This window comes from Panthera uncia, chromosome F1, assembly GCF_023721935.1.
Source record: "Panthera uncia isolate 11264 chromosome F1, Puncia_PCG_1.0, whole genome shotgun sequence".
Classification (NCBI taxonomy): Eukaryota; Metazoa; Chordata; class Mammalia; order Carnivora; family Felidae; genus Panthera; species Panthera uncia.
This window is the reverse complement of record NC_064813.1, coordinates 3,126,443-3,149,380: the sequence shown is the minus strand read 5'-3', so window position 1 is coordinate 3,149,380 and position 22,938 is coordinate 3,126,443. Positions and strand designations below refer to the sequence as shown.

The following is a 22,938-nucleotide window of genomic DNA, read 5'->3' as shown; positions in this document are numbered from 1 at the left end:
CACAGAGCCCGACGCGGGGCTTGAACTCACGAACCGCGAGATCGTGGCCCGAGCCGCAGTCGGATGCTTAACCGACTGGGCCACCCAGGCGCCCCGACCTCGGAGCAACCCTAAGTCGAGGTCTGAGAGAGGCAAATCCTGTTCTCATTATAATGAGCACAGGCCTGGGGGTGGGGAGCGGGTGGCCGAGGTGGGGGTGGGGTGGGGAGGGCACCCCTGCCACCAGATCTAAGGGCGTTTGTTGGGCCAAGCCCTTGTTTCGTCCCAGCCAGGCCACTCTGGCGAAAGCATCCTGGGAATTCGGCCTGCCAACACAAAGAGCATTTCCTTGTGTGGGTTTCCTGTTTAGGTCTGCGTAGAAACCCGGCGGATCGCGTGGCCTCGTAAATCCCCCAGACGTTACTGATGTAGATGCTTTGGCCGGCTGCCATGGGAAAATCGCACACAAATAGAAGAAGGGCGGGGGGAGCACATTCACTCTCGAATTCTGGTGGGTTCCGGGCTCCGTGTGTTTGGATCTGTAAACGGAGGGGGTTGGGCTCACCACGATGATCATTTAAGGTCCTTTCCAGCTTGGACATTCTCAGATTCCACTTCCCTCTGGAGGGCCGCCCGGAGCTCTCACTGTCCGGCTCAGGGACGGGGGTCTGCGGAAACAGAAGCAGGGGGAAGATCTCTGGCTGAAAATCCGGAAGCTTCTCCAGCATATCCTATGGGCTCCTTCACAGAAAGAAGGTACTTTTGAACCCTGGTAATTCCCAGACTTTCCTAAACACTTAGGTTTGTCCCCAAAAAGACAGACACCGAGCTCAGGAGCATCACGGGGGTCTCGCAGCCGGGTTTTTGGCACAAAGCAAGTTCACAGGGCGGTCCCCAAGGTGGTACACAGAGTGTGTGTTAGGAGACGTCACCCGCTTTTAAGCTTTTTAAAGCTTTTTTAAAACTTCTTGTTCTCCTCAGTTTCTGCATCTGTCCAATGGGCATTCAGACTCGTCGGCTTAATGGAAGAAGCCGTGTTTGCATTCCTCTTCTGAGGCCGAACCCCCAGACGCTCTGGCAGATTCCACGTGGAGTCTGACCAGACATGAGTCTGGCTGGGAAAGGGACAGGGCAGGCACAGGACTTCTGCCCGAAGGTTCTCCTGTCCACCGTGCTGTGTTCCAGTGAGGATGTCCTGCTTTTCTCGTACTTCTGTGTGTTTCTGTTTTCACCTTTGTCCTAGTGAGCGTTGTTTAAAAAAAAAAAAAATTCTTTTTGGTCATACGGAACAGTCCTTTTTTAGGGGAGGGGGAAAGTACTAAAATGATACTGAGTAACAGGAAGTTAATCTCCTTAGTCTGGTAATGCAGGCTTCTAGTAAGTTAATTGGATTTTCCAGCTAAACGTGGATAAAGTCATTTACGCAGCAACATTTCTCCAGATGAGATCGCTCGCTTAGAATGCAGCGTGGCTCTGGTCTTCGGGCTCTCGGGCATCAATTGTGACGCTTGTCTGTAAACCTCGTTCCCTTGGACACGTCCTTACAGGTAAATAAATCAGCAAAGGAACGATTAGTTCCTAGGCCCCGTCCTGCTATTTATTTTCCAAATTCCACTTTTATATATCTGAGATATATTCTCCTTTCCCCCTACTGACTCTGAATGGGTAATCCACTGATGATGTGGGAGGAAGGTAAAATGATCTGAGGGTCTAAGTTTTCTGGGTCAGCGCTCCCCAGAACACTGGTCCAGAGAAAAAGATTTTCAAAGGGGATTTCTATGCTCAGGATGCTGGGACAATGCTACTGTCTTTGAGAGTCACAGGGCGCTCTGATGTGTTCAGAGCTCTGAAGGTTCACGCAATAAAGAAACGTGTTCAAATTTAGCTCAGTATTTCCCAAACTTTTCTGATCAAGAAAAATTCTTTTTAGGGGCACCTGGGTGGCTCAGTCGGGTGAGCGTCCGACTTGGGCTCAGGTGGTGATCTCATGGTTTGTGAGTTCGAGCCCCACGTCGGGCTCTGTGCTGACAGCTCGGAGCCTGGAGCTGCTTCGGATTCTGTGTCTCCCTCTCTCTCTGCCCCTCCCCTGCTCACACTCTGTTTTTCTCTCTCTCAAAAATAAATAAACATTTAAAAAATTTAAGAAAACCTCTTTTTGTATTATATCTACAGGAGCTGATAATGAATGAAGGAATCAGTGTTTCACGGGACACATTTTGGGAAATGCTCCTTTCAGCCAAAAGGTAGTATTTACTGTCTTTTATTTAGCACCTGGGGATATTCAAGAGACAGATATCAGCATGTAATGGAAATATTTCTGGCCTTTCCAGAATTTTAGCAGACAATAGACCAGGATTAGCGTAGCTACGGAGAGGTTTTCATGGTAAACATATTAGAAAGAAATGCACCGAAATTTCATTAGTGGCTATTGGTGGCTGGTAGAAGGAGAGGCGATTTTTTTCTTCTTTTTTTCTTCTTGCCCGTATCTTCCACAATGAGCATGAATTACTTCTGTATTGGGGGTGAGAAACAAAGTAAACTTTACTTCTTTCTTTTTGGAAGTTTATTCATTTATTTTGAGGGAGGGGGGAAGGGCAGAGAGAGAGGGAGAGACAATCCCAACCAGGATCCACGCTCGGTGCAGAGCCTGACATGGAGCCTGATCTCACAAACATGAGATCAACCTGAGCCAAGATCAAGAGTCGGACGCTCAACTGACTGAGTCACCCAGGTGCCCCTAAACTTTATCTTTTAAAGAAGAATTAATATCCAAGTTTCTTTGCATTTGTTCTTAATGAACACAACTACCTGTCAGCAGAGAAGCCAACAAACATCTATCTCCTCCTTCCAGTTACTTCTCCCAGTGTCCTTGGGGTCCCATAGCCCTTGTCTGCCAGGCTCTGGGGTCTGTCCTTGGAGTATATACAGCCCCTCTAGATTTGCAAGAAAGTAAAACAGTTCACACTTGGTGGGAGAGTCAACCTGAAAACAGGAACTGGCCCCATCAAGCCCACCATCCTAAGTTGTTACAGGGTCACATGTCCGCGAAGGAAGGGTTGGCATGCCAGTTGAGATTCTTGGCTGTAACCAATGAAGATCTCTTCTGGTTGACCTGAGCAGGAGGTGAATTTACCGGAAGACTACTGTGCAGTTTGCAGAATCAGTGAGAGGGCTAGAGAACCAGGTGATGGGAAATGAATGAGATCACGGGAGGCAAGGCACAGCCAAGGTCTTCACACAGGATGGTCTGCTTAGGATCCTGTTACTGGTGTTGTCATTGCTGGACACCAGTTTGGGGCTCGGTCACCCCAAACACCTATCGTCGTGCTGCTGGACACAAATCCACCACATCATGTCCCCAGAGGGGGCCTCTGATTGGCCAAGCCCAGGATGGGTCCCTAGTTGCTGGGGCAAAGATAGAAACTCTGCTCTCTTTGGCTTCTAAAGTAGGGAGAGGAGACCCACCTCCTCTCTGCTTTGGCGTTCCCCCCCAAATGGGAAGGTTGTTTAAAGGTTGGGTAGCCAGAATGACCAACATGCATGACATTTAGGTATTCCGTAAAGGGGCTGCTAGGAGCTTGGAGAGACAGGCCAGATCGGGCCAGCCATGTTCAGAAGTGAGCTCACCCCCCTGGCGTTGTGTAATGAATGCGTGGTCTTCTTTCAACCGGATTCCTAAGATGGGCAAGCCTCCACCCAATCTCTCGATCACTGCCCCTCAAGAAGAACTGACCTCTCAATAAAAACCACACTGAATAATAAAATAAGAATTACCATTTTCCAGAGGAACCAGAAGGCAAATGCAGAATCCCATCTGATGGCAAGGCTAGTTGTGTGCTCCTCCGTTGGGCCACGTGGATCGTCCGTAGGGGGCTGACCAAAAGAAATGAAGGAATAATAAAGCATTGGAAGGATTCCTTTTTTTCTCTGAAGAACGTACAGGTTAGGGAAGCTGATTAAATAGGTTGATATGACCTCGGAGAAGAGCCCTACAGGTGCAGGGAATGGGAAAGGAGTGGACAATGTGAACGTGGATCTTTCATTGACTTCCTCATTTGGGGATACCTCTTTCTGCGTGCAAGCTTCCAAACATGGGGGTCGAGTCCAGAGACCGAAAGACGAGGTCCAGGGAGAGAGTCAAGGTGGTCATGGCTGCTGTCAGAATCTTGGATGGCAGGCACAGCTCCAAACCCCGGCCATATAGGCAGAAACTGCTCGGCTTGATCACGGCAGAGTTTGGAATCTAAGGAGTGTTAACTGGAAAGCAGTGATTAAAAAATGAGAAAAATCTCTTTGTTCTGGAACTAATACGGATATGTTCATCTCAGAGTAAGGGAGGTATAGTGTGAGAGCCTCAAGAAGTTGACTTTACGTAGAAAGTCTATATTATTATAATTTTCCGCGGTGAATTGCTTCTCTTTTGCTTCTAGAGTGTCCGGACCCTTGCATAGTTTCCATTGCTGATGGGACCTTCTGAGCACTGTCAACATACCCACAGAGAAGGGGTTTCCAACTCACGTAATCACACTCTCCAGTCAGATGTGGAACAAGAAAATACTTCCCAGAAATGCAAAGAAGAAAACAAACCAAGTTCATTGCCTTGGGTAACATGAGTTCCTGCCCGTTTGAAAGTGGGATCTTAATCTTCCTAGAAGATCTCTTTCTAGATTTCTTCCAGAAAGAGAGGACACACCATACCTTAGACAGTGTAGTTACGGGCAGGTGCTCTATCACCTGGTACTGAGTCCCACTGCCATCTACAAGATTTAACAATCAGTTGTAAGAACATCTAACGTGAAGAAATGTTTAAGAACTCAAGGGGTCTCTTGGGATTGGAGGCCCATCCATTCCTGGAAAGGTTGAGATAAGTCACATGATGCCTTTTCTGTAACCCCAACATTTCTCCAAGGAAATCTTTGAAGTAAAGAGTTCACAAAGGAGTAGACTGAGGACTGCAGTGGAGACAGTGGCAGGGGGGGGGGCGCGGGGGGATGTTCCATGGTTCCCTTCACTGTAGAGGCTGTTGGGAACAGGGGTTCAGTAAAGCAGACTGGAATTTCCAGTATCTGGTGCATGGATAATGTTCTTTCACCTTTGGATGTGTCCTTAGGTGACTGGACAGTGAGTAGAAGGTCTCAAAAAAGAGTCTGATATAGCATCTGCCCTAGACCAGGAAGGATGGGGCCAGGGCCCAGGAAACGGATTTAGGCCCAGAGCGAACATCTTTGTCCTCAGTTCTGTTAAAAGATGGTGTCGGGGCGCCTGGGTGGCTCAGTCAATTGGGCATCCGACTTTGGTTCAGGTCATGATCTTGCAGTTTGTGAGTTTTGGCCCCGTGTTGGGCTCTGTGCTGACAGCTCAGAGCCTGGAGCCTGCTTCGGATTCTCTGTCTCCTCCTCTCTCTGCCCCTCCCATGTTCATGCTCTGTCTCTGTCTCTCAACAATAATAAATAAATGTTAAAAAAAATAATCCAGTGAAGAAATGGGCAAAAGACATGAATAGACACTTCTCCAAAGAAGACATCCAGATGGCCAACCGACACATGAAAAAATGCTCAACGTCACTCATCATCAGGGAAATACAAATCAAAACCACAATGAGATACCACCTCACACCTGTCAGAATGGCTAACATTAACAACCCAGGCAACAGCAGATGTTGGTGAGGATGTGGAGAAAGAGGATCTCTTTTGCATTGTTGGTGGGAATGCAAACTGGTGCAGCCATTCTGGAAAAAAGTACGGAGGTTCCTCAAAAATTAAAAATAGAACTACCCTACGACCCAGCAATTGCACTACTAAGTATTTATCCAAGGGATACAGGTGTGCTATTTCAAAGGGGCACATGCACCCCAATGTTTATAGCAGCACTATTGACAAGAGCCAAAGTCTGGAAAGAGCCCAAATGTCCATCAATGGATGAATGGATAAAGAAGATTGGTATATATATATATATATATGTATACGTATATATGTATATATATACGTATACATATATACGTATACATATATATACATATATATATACGTATATATGTATACGTATATATATATGCATATATACACAATGGAGTATGACTCGGCAGTCAAAAAGAATGAAATCTTGCCATTTGCAACTACGTAGATGGAACTGGAGGGTATTATGCTACGCGAAATTAGTCAGAGAAAGACAAATATCACATGACTATACTCATATGAGGACTTTAAGACACAGAACAGATGAACACAAGGGAAGGGAAGCAAAAATCATATAAAAACAGGGAGGGGGACAAAGCATAAGAGACTCTTAAATACGGATAACAAACAGAGGGTTATGGGAGGGGTTGCGAGAGGCAGAATGGGCTAAATGGGTCAGGGGCATTAAGGAATCTATTCCTGAAATCATTGTTGTACTACATGCTAACTAACCTGGATGTAAATTAAAAAAATAAAATTAAAAAAGAAAGATGGTGTCTATAGTCAGGTGACTTGTGTTTCATCCCAGCTCCGCACATTTTACCAGTTGTGGGACTTTAAGAAATTCCCTAACCTTTCTGTGGCTTAGTTTTCTCATTTGTTAAAGGAAGGGGAGGCTACGACCTGCCTCATAGGATTTTCCTGGGTATTAAACACGTTAACTCATGGAAAGTGCTCACTGCAGTGCCGGGCACATAAGTCATCGTAATCAAGCAATCGTGTGTGATAAACATTATGCTTCAATGTTACCAGAGCCGTTAGCCTGGGCCAAGACAAGGGTGACATTTTCCATCTCCCAAGTTTTTGTGGGACATCCAGGTAAACTTTCATTTAGAGGAAGCTCAGAAAAAGCCACAGCCGTTCACTTCCGCGCGGCCGATGTTCCCGAAGCGTCTCTGCGGTGGAAATCGTTAACTTACACCCATAACACTAAGAGAGGGTTTGTGTTAAAATCTTACCAGTAGGAAATGCTTTGTTTCATTAAGGCCTTTTCCTAAGTAGAGCCACGCGGTTGGGTCCTAGTATTAGGGTCCTTGAAAGTCGAGTTCTCAAGAGGGAACATACTGGGTTCCTCCTAATGCTTCTCATCCATATGGTCCCAGGATTTGGGGGAGAACTTGAGAATGTTTACATGTATGTGTTCATCGACTAAAGCTTTTAGTCTTTTCAAGTCAGCTGTTTCTCAGACCGGGGTCTGCCAGAATTGCTTCCCCTTTACAAAGTGTCAGAGTGTTAATGGAATGTGAGGAATGTTGGTGGGGTGGCCAGGACAAGGGCTTTGAAATCAGACAGAGCCATGTCTGCTTGCTGTCTCTACAATTTACTTGCTGGGATGTGGTGGACAAGTAGCTTGGCCTCTCTGGGCCTTGATTTTCTTACCTGTAAAACGGTGACAAGAGATACCACGCTCCGGTCATGAAGAGCGTCTGGGAATTATTTAGCGTGCAGTGGAGGCTCCGTAAAATTTCTCTCCCATCGTCTTGCCCATTTCTTTCTCCCTCAAAGATGGCATATATTACCTTGTGTGGCAAAATAGGACTTCACTGATGGGATTGAGGTAAGGTTCTCAAGGGGCACCTGGGCGGCTCATTCGGTTAAGCGTCCAACTTCGGTTCAGGTCACAATCTCGCGGTCCGTGAGTTCGAGCCCCACGTCGGGCCCTGTGCCGACGGCTCGGAGCCTGGAGCCTGCTTGGGGTTCTGTGTCTCCCTCTCTCTCTGCCCCTCCCCCACTCATGCTGTGTCTGTCTCTCTCTCTCTCTCTCGAAGTGGAGTCACGTGACTGATGAAGAACCAGAAGGAGTACTCGTGAGTATGACTCGGCAACCAAAAAGAATGAAACCTTGCCATTTGCAACTTGGTGGACGGAACCAGAGGGTACTACGCTAAGTGAAATAGGGCAGTCAGAGAAAGACAAAAATCCTATGACTTCACTCATATGAGGACTTTAAGACACAGAAAAGATGAACACAAGGGAAGGGAAGCAAAAATAACATAGAAACAGGGGAGCAAAACAGAAGAGACTCTTAAATATGGAGAATAAACAGGGTTACTGGAGGGGTTATAGGAGGGGCGATGGGCTAAATGGGTCAGGGGCACTAAGGAATCTACTCCTGGAATCATTGTCGCACGACATGCTAAGTAACTTGGACATAAATTAAAACAATACATTAAATAAATAAGAGGATGTCTTACCTTCCCAGCTCTGGCTCTTCAGAAAATGTATTGTCATATCCTCATGTCCTTAGAACATCAAACATGAGAGCCAGATTCTGTTCCATAGTGTCTCAGGCGACAGCCACACATACAGAACAGAGACAAGGGTGTCGTGCTGACTCGATATAATCACACCCTTGCACGTAGACCTTATCTTTCTCTGCAGGCATTCAAAGAGCACAATAGACGTCAGCTGGTTGCTTTCCCAACACTTTTGCCAGGTAGGTAGGGAGCAGGTACCATTATTGTCTTCATCTTGTACATACACAGACAGCTTTCCCGAGAATTACTTGCCCAAAGTCCCATTGGCAATAAGAACAATGGAAAAGAAAGTGACCAGAGTCCGAATTTAAAAAACAGAACTTCCTGCGGAGGCAAGTTCAGGCCCCGGTCCTGGGATCATTCTAATTTCAGGCATTTCGTGGAGCAAGGGCGCATAAAAACGTTACTTCTCTTTATTTGTGGGTGTACGGGAGGGAATGGGGTAGCAGATGATTTAATTAAGTCTGTTCAGCTGTTGGTACTCTTTAAATGTTCAGCATCTGCAGGGAGCTTCAGGATATGTTTCTTTCCGTGACGGCAGGAGCATCACCAAATGTAGCTCAATATGGCAGGACCAGCCACGAAATCTGGAATATGAATGTAATTCCATAGCAGTTTTTGGCTAATAGGGGCTCTTGCACTGTGACGATGAAAACATTTAGCACTGCAAAGGTCTGGGCTGGAGCGGATCTCACTTCTTTTGTCCGCAACATGGGCACAATATTTATTTATTTATTTATTTGAGCACAATATTTATGTTAAATAAATAAATAAAAGGAGATCGGGGCGCCTGGGTGGCTCAGTCGGTTGAGCATCCGACCTCGGCTCAGGTCACGATCTCGCGGCTCATGAGTTCAAGCCCCGCGTCGGGCTCTGTGCTGACAGCTCGGAGCCTGGAGCCTGCCTCCGATTCTGTCTCCCTCTCTCTCTGCCCCTAACCCACTCGCATTCTGTCTCTGTCTTTCTCAACAGTAGACATTCAAAAATAAATAAATAAATAACTAAAAGGAGATATGTGTAAAGTGCTATATAAATAGCAAAATTCTATGCGAAACAAGATATTATGAAGGTTGGACCAGTACAATTATAGGCCCTGATACAGGGTTATATTTTCTTCCAATGGGGGTCTATTTCCAATGGGTCATCAGGGCAAAGAGCATGCTTTTAAATCTGCAAATTATTCTGTCCCTGGAAAATCAGGAGAAAAGAAAATAAAGAGGGGAAAGGAAGCCTGGGGCTATCGGTATCTCAAAAATTGTTAAATGCGTCAGGTATGAACTCTAGCCTGTATGGTGGAATTCAGGTGTCTATCCCCTGTAAGGGGGCAGGAAGCTTGGAAAAGAAAGCTTTCCTGCGCTTTCTGGGATGTGGACCCTTTGTTCAGGATCTAGGAGGTAAGGGATTCCATCGGAAGTATTTGTTTAATTAACTGTAGCCAGAACTCAGCTGTGGGTAGGCCAGGTTTCATGGTGCAATGTCATTAACTTCTCCAACCACACGTGCATACTTTAACTCAAGTGCAAACCCACGAGACTTGAACGCCTAACCTTTAAAATGCAAGGCTGCTGCCTTGGCCACGAGGCATCTCAGTTCTTGTTTACCAGGACCGGGAGTTCTCAGCAGACAGACCCCCACTTATTCCGTGACCCCGGTGGAATAACACCGAGAGACCCAAAGGAATAGCCACTTTAAAATAGTGTCTTTGGCACCGAAAGGATTCTGGAGCTCTGAATCAGCCCCTCACCTCATAGCAAAGTTTACAGGCTTTCAGAGTTAAATGAAAATCAGATTGGAATGCACGGGCTTCTATTTTTCTGTAATGACACGTTGTGAGTGGAAGGAAGGCAATTTTCTTGGACGTTCCTCTAAAACCAGTGCACTTGTCGTGGTTGATTTTGGTCTACGAAGCTCTCTGAGGCACACCCGCTGCCCTCTCCACTTGCCTGGTCTCGGGGCCACATGGGCCACTTGTCCCTGGCCGTACTTAATAATTTTCCGTTTTACCCCGCATGTGTTAGCCTCTTTTCAAAGCAGTCATAAAGGGGACTTTAGTACCTCAGTTTTTGCTCTGGAGCCATTTAATGATTTTATATATATATATATAAACAATTATCTAAAATACAATCTTAGACTCTGGCCCCGCCTATAAGTTGGAAGAATTGGGTAAGGAAGGAAAGAAAAAAAAAAAAAAGGAAAGAAATGTGTCCGTTCCTCTCATCCGACTTTGAAAAATCCATATACTATACCCTGAAAAGGAAAAGTAAACACAGCCCGTGAAATGCTGTGGCAAAAAGGAATGAAAATGTTCTTTAAAAAAAAAAAAAAAAAAAGCCAACAGAACTGAACTGTAGTCTCTGCAGGTTTGAAGGCAACCTTTGCCAAAATCCGCTTTCTGGAAACTTTCCTCCAGACCTGACTCCCACCAACTGGCTTGGCTGCAGGAGACAGGCTTAGAAGACTGTGGTTTGGAATGTGTGAATGTTAAAATCAGACACTGTTCCTTTTTCTCTGTAACAACAACACGCCTTTGGTTTTGGCCGAATTCGTGCTGGGCTTTCTGGTATTGCCTCGTTTCGTGTCTCGCGGCAGGTCGGAGCTACTGAGGGGGTCTGATGCTTGTGGTCCTGTGGTCCGTCCTCACGGTGACCAGCGCTTTGCCCTGTGTCACGACGCCCCTGAGAACCTAACAGGCACTGTTCCCATGTGGAAATGTAGAAACGACCGAGGAAATATGACTCGCGGGAGGCCACACAGCAAGCTGGAGGAAGAGTCTGGATCAGAACTTGGAATTGCCACGTCCTCCCTGGGGCTGTAAGCCTGGGATCCCTTGTTTTATTATTTTTTTTATTGTTTTTAAACATTTTATTTATTTTTGAGAGATAGAGACAGAGCACACCTAGGGAGGGGCAGAGAGAGAGGGAGACACAGAATCCGAAGCAGGCTCCAGGCTCCAAGCTGTCAGCACAGAGCCCGACGCGGGGCTCGAACCCACGAACCGCGAGATCACGACCTGAGCCGAAGTCGGATGCTTAACCCGCTGACTGAGCCCCCCAACCGTTTCTAAACCTGGTCTTCTCAGGGAAGTTTCCTAAGACACTGAGCGCACAGACGCGTGCTGGCCCACGGGCAGTGGGCGAGACCCCAGACTGCGGGTCCCCACAATGACGGTGACTGGACACGGACACCTCGGTGGAACAGTGATCGCCGGCTGGGGTGGAGTCATAACGCAGTTGTCGTATCATGGATTAGTCTAACTTGGAACACATTTTAATTCAGATAGAACACGGGAAACGTTCTACCTAACCTCAGCTTGGAGGAGATTTGCTCAGCAAACAACAAATATGAGGTATATTATAGTGACGTGTTATGTGTCAAGTGTCACATACGTAAGAACAAGACACGGGAAATAACGGAATCAATGGTTATTGTGTTGGGGGGGAGCTGTCTTCGAGAGACACCACTACACAATAATTGATCCTGTGACTTCCTGTGTCTTGTTCCAAGGCATGCAGCGTATGACATGTGACCTAAGACAGAGCAGAAGACAGTAGGGACGTGGTCCGTGTAATCTGCCGCATCACACAGCAGCCACTGCAACTGAACGCACTGTTCCCAGGAAGAGGGCAGGGGCCGAGGCCATTTGTACTTGATCTTGACGGTGAGCAGACCTCTCTGCCTCAGTTGTACTCAGGAGGAGCGTGGGAATGTGTATGGCCAGAAGGGGAGGGCACGCTGAAGAGCGTACTTAGGGGAGCAGAGGCGCACCGAGATACGGGGGGTTCTCCACCATTCGGGGAAAATGCTTCCTGACTCCAGGAAGACTCCTTGGTGGAGGAGGGCGTGGAAGGTGGGGCAGTGCGGGACGCAGACAAGGCTCAGCGGGTGACGCTGAGCCAGGGCAATGGGAAGGATCACGGAGGACCAGGGCAGGGATATTTCCATCGGTCGTCCTTGTCTAAACTGAAAACCAGAGCCACGCTGGGGACTATTGATAGCTTGCTGTGTGCATACAATTTCTAAGTTAACTGCCTGTAGTTCCTTTACGATACTGGTAATTTTTATACTATTTCTGTTCTGTTTTTTTCTGTAAAATCAGATCAAAACCATCTCCTCTTGTATTGTTGATATCGAATCGTTGTCCACCCGAAACTGATACAACGCTGTATGTCAACTGTCCTTCAATAAAAATGTTGATATTGGACATTTTACAGATTTCAGACTATATGCATCCATTTGCCTTCATTCCCTTCTAAGCTGTTCTAAAGTGTACATCAAGGGGCGCCTGGGTGGCTCAGTTGATTAAGCGTCTGACTTTGGCTCAGGTCATGATCTCACGGTTTGTGGGTTCAAGCCCCACATCGGGCTGTGTGCTGACAGTTCAGAGCCTGGAGCCTGCTTCGGATTCTGTGTCTCCCTCTCTCTCTGCCCCTCCTCTGCTCACAGTCTGTGTTTCTCTCTCTCAAAAATAAATAAACATTAAAAAATTTTTTTAAAATAATAAAATAAAGTATACATCAAGGGATAATGGGTAAAAAAAGATAATCCACAAGAACAAAGAGAATAAGAGAGGAGGGGGGAAAACCCACAGACTTTTTGGTTGCTAGAAAGTACACAGTCAAATGATAGCTACGTAGGCGATCCGAGAATGCCAAATTTTTTAACAGTGGTGGGGAAGCTGAGAAGCAACCCAGTTTACACTGAAGAACCCCCAAAGGCTTAGGCACTGGTGACTGGAGGTTCTTCTTGACCCGAGTTTTAAGAGGAGTTACATTCAGCAGACTGGATGAACGTCTGTGTAAAAAAACAGTTAGATGGATAAATGGATTTTAAAAAATGTGGTGTATCCATACAGTGGAATATTTTTTTAAGTTTATGTATTTTTTTTTTATTTTTCAGGGAGAGAGAGAGAGAGGAAGAGAGAGAATCCCAAGCAGGCTCTGTAATGTCAGCCCTGAGCCCGACATGGGGTTCGATCTCATGCACCTCGGTATCATGATCTGAGCTGAGATCAAGAGTCAGACGCTTACCCGACTGAGCCACCTGGGTGCTCCAGTGGAATATTATTCAGCAAAAATAAATAAATAAATAAATAAAGTTCTGATTCACACTAGAACAGAGATGAACCCTACATGAAAGCCTCCAGTCACAAAGCACATACAGTGTGATTCCGTGAATATGAAATTCCCAGAAGGGTCAAATCCACAGTAATAGAAAGTAGATTAATGGTTGTGTAGGTCTAGAAAGCTTGTGTAGAAAGGAATGGAGAGTTTCCACTAACAAGTATTTTTTAAGGTAATAAAAATATTCTAAAATTAAGTGTTGTGATGGATACACAACTCCGTGAATATATTAAAAACCATTGAATACGGCACGTTAAATGGATGAGATTGTATGGGATGTGAATTATACTTCAACGAAGCTTTTTTTTTTAAATTTTTTTAATGTTTATTTTTGAGAGAGAGAGAGAGCATGAGTGCGGGAGGGCAGAGAAAGAGGAAAACACAGAATCTGAAGCAGGCTCCAGGCTCTGAGCTGTCAGCACAGAGCCCGATGCAGGGCTCAAACTCATGAACTGTGAGATCATGCCTTGAGCTGAAGTTGGCCACTTAACTGACTGAGACACCCAGGTGCCCCTGTTTTTTGTTTTTTTTTTTATCTTTTTAAAAAAGTGATTTGATATCCATGTTACCTCTCCTGCCCAAGAAAATGTTTTCTGGACTAGGGAATACCAGACATAGTTCAGGGTGGGGGGTACCACACTAAAACCAGAGATCTTAAGTGAAATTTGCTCACTGAATGCTGGTCCACGTATCACCTCTTCCATTAATCACCTCCTGGTGTGCAGGCTTAGGCTTAGGCCTTCCACCTAAGCAGAAAATTGAAAGTCTTTTCTGGAGAATCTGTCCAGCCCTTGAGGAAAGATCTAATGATGCCAATATGAGTGGGACAGGGCCGTGTCCTCTAATGACGTGGCCTGGCCACGTGGCTCTGCAGCGAGACCCATCGTTCGCAAGCCTCGTGATCAGATAGAGATTCCGATCTGTTTTCTTAAATATAAGCGGACATCCAGAAGTCCCCAGACACTTGAGGAAAACCTCTAATATGAAAGACAGAACACAAACAGGAAAAGCAATTTGGGTGAAACAGAGATGGAAGGAGAAGACTATTTCAAAAGAACGCTGTAATTAGTATCCTCAGAGTGATAAGGGAAGATATTAAACCCAGGAAATACGAACAGGATTGTATGAAAGAAAGAAAGAAAGAAAGAAAGACACACCCAGGGAGGTTTTCCAGAACATACGGTTATGAGTTGCAAATAAGAAGGGCCCACTGAGTGCCTACCACATGCACACCAAGGCACAGCCGCACAAAATCTCAGAAGACCCGAGACAAGGAAAAGACTCCACAAGAGGAAAACAAAGGGTAATACACAAAGAAGCAGGAATCAGAACAGCCTTCCCTTCTCAACAGTGTCACCAGAAGCCAGAATACAACGGAACAAAATCTTCAAAATTCTGAGGGAAAATAACCGAAAACCTAGAATTTTATACCTACACACATCCTCAGTTAAGTGTGAAGGCAGGTTAAAGACATTTTCAGACATGTAAGTGCTCCCCAATTTTTCTTCACCAAAAAGGAAAATAAACCCAAAGAGAAAGACATGGGATCCCCGAAACAGAAGATCCAAGCTGGAAGAAGCTCAGGGAATCCTCCGGAAGAGGGAAGGGGGAGAGGCCAAGATGAAAGCTGGCAGAGTAGCCAACCCAGATTGAAGTGGGTCAGAAGTTTCCAGGAAAGGTTTCTTCACAAAGATGAAATTAATGGAGGGCCCAATGTGATGAACTCTATTGGGAAGACATCTGCACAACTAAGGAAGAATTTGGAGATGATTCGGTTATAAGGGCATAAAAAAAAAAAAAAGGAAACAAACTTAAAAACCAAATAAGACTATTATCAATTCCATGGAAAACAGAGTGATCAGAACAGACACGGTCACCATAGTGGACCACGTGGCTTAGCCATTACTCACGCCATAGAGTCAAAATATTATTATATTTTGTCACAATAACACTGAATATTTAACCAAGATTATATTTTAACTACATTGTAGAATGGGGATTAAGGAGGAAATGGATGTGAGTGATGGTGGGTTGGGGAGATAGTGCCAAATCCTTGTCCTCCAAGGTGGGGACCTACTAGAGAAGATCTGAAACTGACAAATCACAAAGTAGCGAGATGAGCCTCAATTTTTTTTTAAATTTGTTTTAATATTTTTTTTTTACTAAAAACATTTTTTAATGTTTATTTTTAAGAGCGAGAGAGACAGAGCATGAGCAGGAGAGCAGCAGAGAGAGAAGGGGACACAGAATCCGAAGCAGGCTCCAGGCTCCGAGCTGTTGGCCCAGAGTCTGATGTGGGGCCTGAACTCACAAACAGTGAGATCATGATCTGAACTGAAGTTGGGCACTTAACTGACTGAGCCACCCAGGCACCCCAATGTTTATTTATTTTTTGAGAGAGAGAGATAGAGCACGAGTAGGGGAGGGGCAGAAAGAGAGGGAGACACAAGGCAAAGCAGGCCCCAGGCTGGGACTGTCAGCACAGAGCCTGACTCGGGGATCGAACTCACTAACTAGGAGATGATAAGCTGAGCTGAAGTTGGAGGTTCAACTGACTGAGCCACCCAGGCGCTCCCAGACTCCTTTTGAGAAACATGGAAGGAATCACCAGAAGAATCCATTGAAAACGTTGCCACTGGGGCGTAGGAAACAAAGGTAGATTCAGCAAAATGCCGATTTTCATACCTTATAGATCACTTTTCCCCTCCAAATCATGTGAAAACATCATTTGGATAAAAATAAAAGTGAGTCCTGGGTTTGAGTTCCGATGGAGTCGCCAAAAAAAAAAAAAAAAAAAAAAGAGCAGGGGGAAAAGAAAGCAAAAAAGCAAAAAAGGCTAACACTCAACAATAAGAAACTGAACAATTGGATTAAACAACGGACCAAAACCCTTAACAGACATCTCACTGAAGATGAGAGACACATGGCAAGTAAGCAGATGAAAAGATGCTCCACATCATATGTCATCAGGGAAATGAAAATCAAGACAGTGACGCCACTGCACATCTATTAGAATGGCCGAAATCCAGATCACCGATAATGCCAAGTTCGGGGGAGGATGTGGGACCAATACGCTGTCTCATTCGTTGCTGGCGGGGATGCAAAATGGCAAAATGGTACCACTACTTGGGAAGACCATTTGGCAGCATCTTTTAAAGCTAAACATATTCTTCCCATATGATGCAGCAATCACGCTCCCTGGTATTTACCCACAGGAGTTGAAAACGTATGTCCACACAAAACATCCACACAAATGTGTACCGGAGTTTATTCACACACGCCCAAACTGGGAGCAACCAAGATATCCTCTAGCCGGGGGCGCCTGGGTGGCTCAGTCAGTTAAGCGTCTGACCTTGGCTCAGGTCATGATCTCGTGGTTTGAGGGTTCATGCCCCACAGTGGGCTCGCTGCTATGAGCGCAGAGCCCGCTTTGGGTCCTCTGTTCCCCTCTCTCTCTGCCCCTATCCTGCTCTCGTGAGCTCTTTCTCTCTGAAAAAGGCAGAGCTATGGAGACTGTGAAAGATCGGTGGCGGCCAGGGGCTGGGGGAGGGGCACAGGGGACTTTAAGGGCAGTAACACTATTCTGTCCGACTCTATAATGGTGGATACATGTCATTACATACTTGTCAAAACCCTCAGAATGCACAACATCAAGAGTGAACCCTCATGTAAACTATGGACTTTAGGTGACAATGATGTGTCTATGTAGGTTTATCAATGGTGACAAGTGTTCTACTCTAGTGGGCGATGTTGACAATGGGGGAGACCGTGCGTGGGGGGGGGGGGGAGCAGGGGGTACATGGGAAATCTGTACCTTTTTATTTTTTAAGTCCTATTTATTTATTTATTTAATACATTTTTTTTTTTTAGGTGGGCTCTATGCCCAATGTGGGGCTCAAACTCATGACCCCCAAAGGGTCGGGTCACACGTTCTGCGGACTGAGCCAGCCAGGCGCCCTGAGAAATCCGTGCCTTTTGCTCAATTCTGCTGTGAACCTAAAACTGCTCCACACAATAAAACACATTGCAATGAATAAGCAAATTTTGAATGGAGGAAAATAAGGGACAGCTACAGCCCTACCCTTAGGGCTCCATTATGGAGTGTGTTTGCTAGCACGTATCACTCTTGAAAAGGAAGAAAAAAAAAAGGGTACTTTCAAAACATTTCTTTAAAGTTGATTCTAGACCGTGGTGTACTGGGTGGGCCAGATAGTCCGCTTACGGGGTGGGGGTTGGGGGGTGCAGATACAGCCCGTTTCTACCGCAGGGCACCCTCAGGGCCCGCACAGTGCAGCGTGCTTCACACATCCACTGAGAGCAGGGATAGCCTTGAGAACACTAAAATTATTGAGAATAAAACAGAGTCTTTACACCCAAAAGGTCTCAGACAAGAAGTTAAGTAGAAACCCATTGTTTTACAACGAGAGTCCTGGGGCTCCGAGAAATTAAGCGAGTTAAAGGCAGAGCGGATTTGGTGGTAGAATGTGTTCTCCATCCATCCTCTCGCAAGTACCCCAAGAAGTATGTGATGGTAGTGTTCCTGTGTTACACACGAGAGCAACGAGGGGCCGGGGCGGGGGGTCCACTCATGTTCGCACATCAGTTAAATGGCAGAATCCACTCCAAACTCGGAGCAGCTGGTCTACCCCCACGCTCGCCCTCCTCCTTCGGCACCTGTCCTCACGAAAGGAGAGCTGGTGGCTCTATTGCTTGGTCGTTTGTCTTTAATTTTAATCGCACGCAGGGAAGGTCATCCTTCCCATGGTTGTTTCCCAGCTTCCCTATTCTAACTGCACACTGGCCTGAGAGCAAGGCCATCAAAGCAGCTGTGAATTTTTGTCCGGTCACAGCAGGCTAAGAGCTTCATGCCTACAGCCACTCTGATCTCCCCTTTATCCACGCCCCGATGTATAACCCAAAAAGGTGTGTCTGAAAATCTGATGTTTCACTCATTCATTGATTTACTACTTCTTTCAATAGTTATTCATTGAGTACTATGGGCTGGGCCTTGGGTATACAGTGAGCAGACGTGGTCCTGATGGGGAAAGGCAGGAGTGAAATTAGCATGATCAGATCGATGCTTAGAATTACAAGGATCTGAGGGATGCCCTGGTGGGTCAGTCAGTTGAGCATCTGACTCCTGATTTCAGCTCAGGTCGTGATCCCAGGGTTGTGGGATAGAGCCCCGCATCGGGCCACGTGCTGAGCGTGGAGCCTGCTTGGGATTCTCTCTCTCTCTCTCTCTCTCTCTCTCCCTCTCCCTCTCTCTCTGCCCATCTCCCACACATGCACACTTTCTCTCTCCCTCTCTCCAAAATCGATAAAAATTTTTAAAAAAATTAAATTGAAAATTAGGATTAAAAGGATCTGAGACAAGAAAGGGTTTGTGTTAAGAATTTAAAACAACCTGTGCGGCCAGGTGCAGTCCATGAAGAGGAACGTGGGCAGGAACGAAGTTAAAGAATTAAACCAAAATCTGATCACGCACGTCCTTGTAGGCCACGCGAGGATGTTTCATTTTCTATTAAATGCAACCAGAGGCCGGTGACGGTTCTGAAGTATGTTGAAAAGACCTCCTTGGCCACTGTGGGGAGCACCAGAGGAAGGGTGAGAGAAGAACGTGTTGCGGAATCCCATTCGAGAGACGGCGGGGGCTGGGAGCTGGAGAGACATGGGCAGATGTGTGAAATGCGTGGAAAGTGGAATCAGTAGCATTTGGTAATGGGTTAGCTCTTAGGAGCAACGAGGAGGGAGTTTGCAGAGATGACTCCTGGGTTTGTGACTTTAGCAAATGGACAGATGGTAGTTCCATTTCTTTAGATAAGAAAGAAGGAGGAGGAGAACCCCGAGCTCAGTTCTGGACAAGTTGTGAGCTGCCTCTGAGATATCTGAGTAGGCAGTTGGGGATGCAAGCCTGGAGCTCAGAAAGAAGGTCTGGGCTGAAGATAAAAATATGGGAGGTAACAGCATTTCGGTGACAGTTAAAGTTGTGGTAGTGGGTGAGATCGCCCCGGGGGAGAGTGTAGAGAGAGCAGGGAAACAGGCCCCCAAGGAGAGGAGAGCAATCTAATGGCAGAGGTGGAAGGGAGGAGGAAAAGCGGGCAGGGTGGTGGGGCACGCCCAAGCAGGAGAGGAGAGGAGGGGTGGCTGATGGAAGGCATAGGGCGACTTTCAACACTGGTGCTGAGTGCAGCTGAGGGGTCCAGGGGAGGCCTGGAAAGCACTGGCTTGTGCTGGTGGAGTGCTGAACTTGTCCCGCCCGGCCAGAAACCCCACTGTGGGCGTCTCCCGGTTCTGCACTGGGCGGTAACAGAGTGGTTAGTCCAGAGTCAACTATGGTGGGAGTGCACACACCGTGGCCTGAACAAACACTACAAATTGTGTTTTGGTTTATTTTCTTTTTCTTGGAAAGACGCCCCTGGTGGTGTGACCCCATTTGTAACAGAATGAAGGGGGAACCGGCCTTCTCTGTTCTTTCTGGTCCCATCAGGATAGTTCCAGAACATTTCCCATGAAACTGAATTCTCTTCAAAGAAACCAGCTGAGTGTCTGAACTTCCTTTCAAGTGAGTTTTACCTTTGCCACAGGACTCTCTAAAGTCTTAGCCTTTTAGTCACTAACCTTCACAAATTTGAGGCAGACTGAGGGGAAAAAAAATTCAGTGTGGTCATATGAAGAATTTCTTCCAACTCTGACTTGGCTGTAAGAAATTCCAGGAAGCATAAGCAGTAAACCACATTTCATTTACTCCTGGGTTTATTTACTTAGTAAAAATAATCATTAGAAGATTCCAGAATTCAAGGGCTAAGTGTTGACATTTTCCCCATCTTGCTTTTTCATTTAAAAAAAATGCTCGCAGGGCGCCTGGGTGGCTCAGTCGGTTGGGCGTCCGACTTCGGCTCAGGTCATGATCTCGAGGTTCGTGAGTTCGAGCCCTGCATCAGGCTCTGTGCTGACAGCTTGGAGCCTGGAGGCTGCTTCAGATTCTGTGTCTCCCTCTCTCTGCTCCTCCCCTACTCATGCTCTGTCTCTCTCTCTCTCTCTCAAAAATAAATAAAGCTTAAAAAAATTAAATTAAATTAAATTAAATTAAATTAAATTAAAAAATTTAGAAAATGCTCGCTATTCCATGAATCTGTAGATAAGAAAATTAACGGGGAGGTAGAAAGTTGGATTATTTTCAATATCATGACAGTTGAATTAGATCAGTTGGTAAATAAGCTAGTTATTAGATACTCAGGTGTTATGATACAATCATTTAAAGAACTGGGCATTTGTTTTAAAAATTTTTTTTCAATGTTTTTTATTTATTTCTGGGACAGAGAGAGACAGAGCATGAACGGGGGAGGGGCAGAGAGAGAGGGAGACACAGAATCGGAAACAGGCTCCAGGCTCCGAGCCATCAGCCCAGAGCCTGATGCGGGGCTCGAACTCACGGACCGCGAGATCGTGACCTGGCTGAAGTCGGACGCTTAACCGACTGCGCCACCCAGGCGCCCCAAGAACTGGGCATTTGACATTATTTCAGTCGTGACGTGTGGTCACAGACTAAATCCTGTTCTTGCCGAAAAGTGAACCAAAGGTTGAACTGAATGCCTTGCAGGGTCATCAACCGACTAAAGTCAGATACATACCTAGTCCAGACACTTCTGAGAGTTTGTTCTTTGACATATTTTTTCTCCAAACACATGGCAGTGACAAATGAAATGTATCAAGCTTAAAAACTAAATAAACACTTCTGTGGCCCAGAACGGGGACAGAAACCCAAAGCTGTGAGCTGAGTGAAACCCGCAAGCTTACTGGGCTCTAGGTCCAGAACCAGGCACGATTAGCCAGAATTTGGCTTCTCCAGAGTAAATTAAGATAAAAGAGTTCCATGCCGAGATGGGAGACTGAAGCCAGGCTCCCTGCTTGAAGCCAGAGGCAGAGGCAGGTTCCTCCTACTCATGAAACAAGGCTGAAATAGAAGCTATATCTGCCTGGCCTACAGTTTCCAGCAAACTGTGGACTTAGGGGAGAGAGAAGACACAGATAGAACCTTGCGATGTGACTAGGAAAGGGAGTAGTCCATTGCCTGGCCTGGCCGGGATCTGTGCTGTCCTCAGTATGACTGTGGGCTGGATCTCTGCAGCTCCGTTAGTAGACTGGTCTGAATTGGGGTCCAGGGAGCCAAGTACAGACTGAAGGCAATAAAAAAAAAAAAACAACCCACTAGACAGGGAGGGGAAAGCAATGGGGGTAGAAGGGAGACGAGAAACAGACAGACACGGGGAACGCAAGCCTGGTCTCGAAAAGATCTCCTCGACCCAAATCGGCTGCTGAGAAAGACAGCCAGCAAAACAAAACAAGAACACAAATTAATTCCCGTTGAGACTAATTTTATGGAGCTACCCGGGAAAAGGTCTAAAATGCTTAGACTGTTCAGAGACACATGAAGGAACAGCTGCCAATTAAAAAAGAGCGAGACGCGATGAGAAAAACGCCAGCCTAAGAGTCAGAACGCCTGGGTACTGAAAAGCGCAACTTAGAAACCTTGGAAATGAAACTTGGAGCGGTTCAAATAAGCATCCAACAGGTAAGCTAAGCTCCAGGTGGGAAGGAGTTCAAGAGAAAATTAGTGAATTGGAAAGGGTCCCTCCCCCAGGAAACAGGACAGAGACAGGAGATGAAACCTTGAGGAGGAGAGAAGAGTCAGAGAAGATGGGGTGATGGGTCCCAGCGTGAGTCCACGAGGGGGACAGTGGGGAGGGAGCTGAGCTGGGGCAGCAGTTCCCCAGAGGCACCAGCTCTGGATTTGCCACAGTTAACCATCCGAGGTCCGAGGTAGAAGGGTCGTAGGGAGTGCCAAGGGGGATGCACGGGAATCCTCACAGCTCAGTGGGACCACATGACATCAAAGATACACGGAAAACTTAGGGGCGCCTGGCTGCCTCGGTCCGTAGAGCATGTGACTCTTGATCTTGAGGTTGTGAGTTCAAGCCCCACTTTGGGTGTAGAGTTACTTAAAAATAAAATCTTAAAAAAAGAAATACATAGAAAACTTAAAAGCCAGGCAAGAAAAAAAAACGTCTTGCCCTCCCAGGAGTGAGAATTAGACCAACAGCTAATTTCTCATGGGCAGAAATTGATGCCAGGGGACAAGGAAGCAATGTCTTTGTGGTGCCGAGGGAAGGAGCTGAGAACCCTAAAATCTCCTACCTCTTTAAATTATTATTCGACAGTGAGAAGCGGTTAAGACAGTTTCAAAAAAAAAGTGATTAAAGTATTTCAACTCCCAGACCCTCCTGAAAATTGTTAGCGGGGATGTATTTTGGCAGAAACAAAAGGAAACAGAGGTTGAAATGATAACGCAGAAATTGATAAAATAGGTTAGTGAATTTCATTTTCACACAAACTTCACCATTTTTGCATCTATTAAAGGAAGAACTCTGGGGGTGCCTGGCTGGCTCCCTTGGTGGAGCATGTGGCTCTTGATGTCGGGGTGCTGAGTTCAAGCCCCACACTGGGTGTAGAGATTATTTAAAAATAAAATCTTTAAAAAAGAGAGCGAGATGAACTCTAGACAGAACTCTAGACAAAAAAAAAAAAAAAACCAAAAAACAAACAAACAAAAAAGACAAACTATAG

General features: G+C 46.1%; 1 long non-coding RNA gene across 3 annotated transcripts; it reads left to right on the top strand.

Annotated features, from left to right (window-relative positions):
- Positions 1–476: 476 nt before the first annotated feature.
- On the top strand, positions 477–5,925 carry LOC125925876 (uncharacterized). 3 transcript variants are annotated; one of them, XR_007458913.1, is made up of 4 exons: positions 477–735; positions 961–1,526; positions 2,152–2,222; positions 4,410–5,925. It is a non-coding gene; the product is annotated as an uncharacterized LOC125925876 (long non-coding RNA). The 3 variants fall into 3 exon arrangements; XR_007458915.1 differs by lacking the exon at positions 477–735 and having other exon boundaries at positions 742–1,193; positions 1,421–1,526; XR_007458914.1 differs by lacking the exon at positions 477–735 and having other exon boundaries at positions 742–1,526.
- Positions 5,926–22,938: the final 17,013 nt, after the last annotated feature.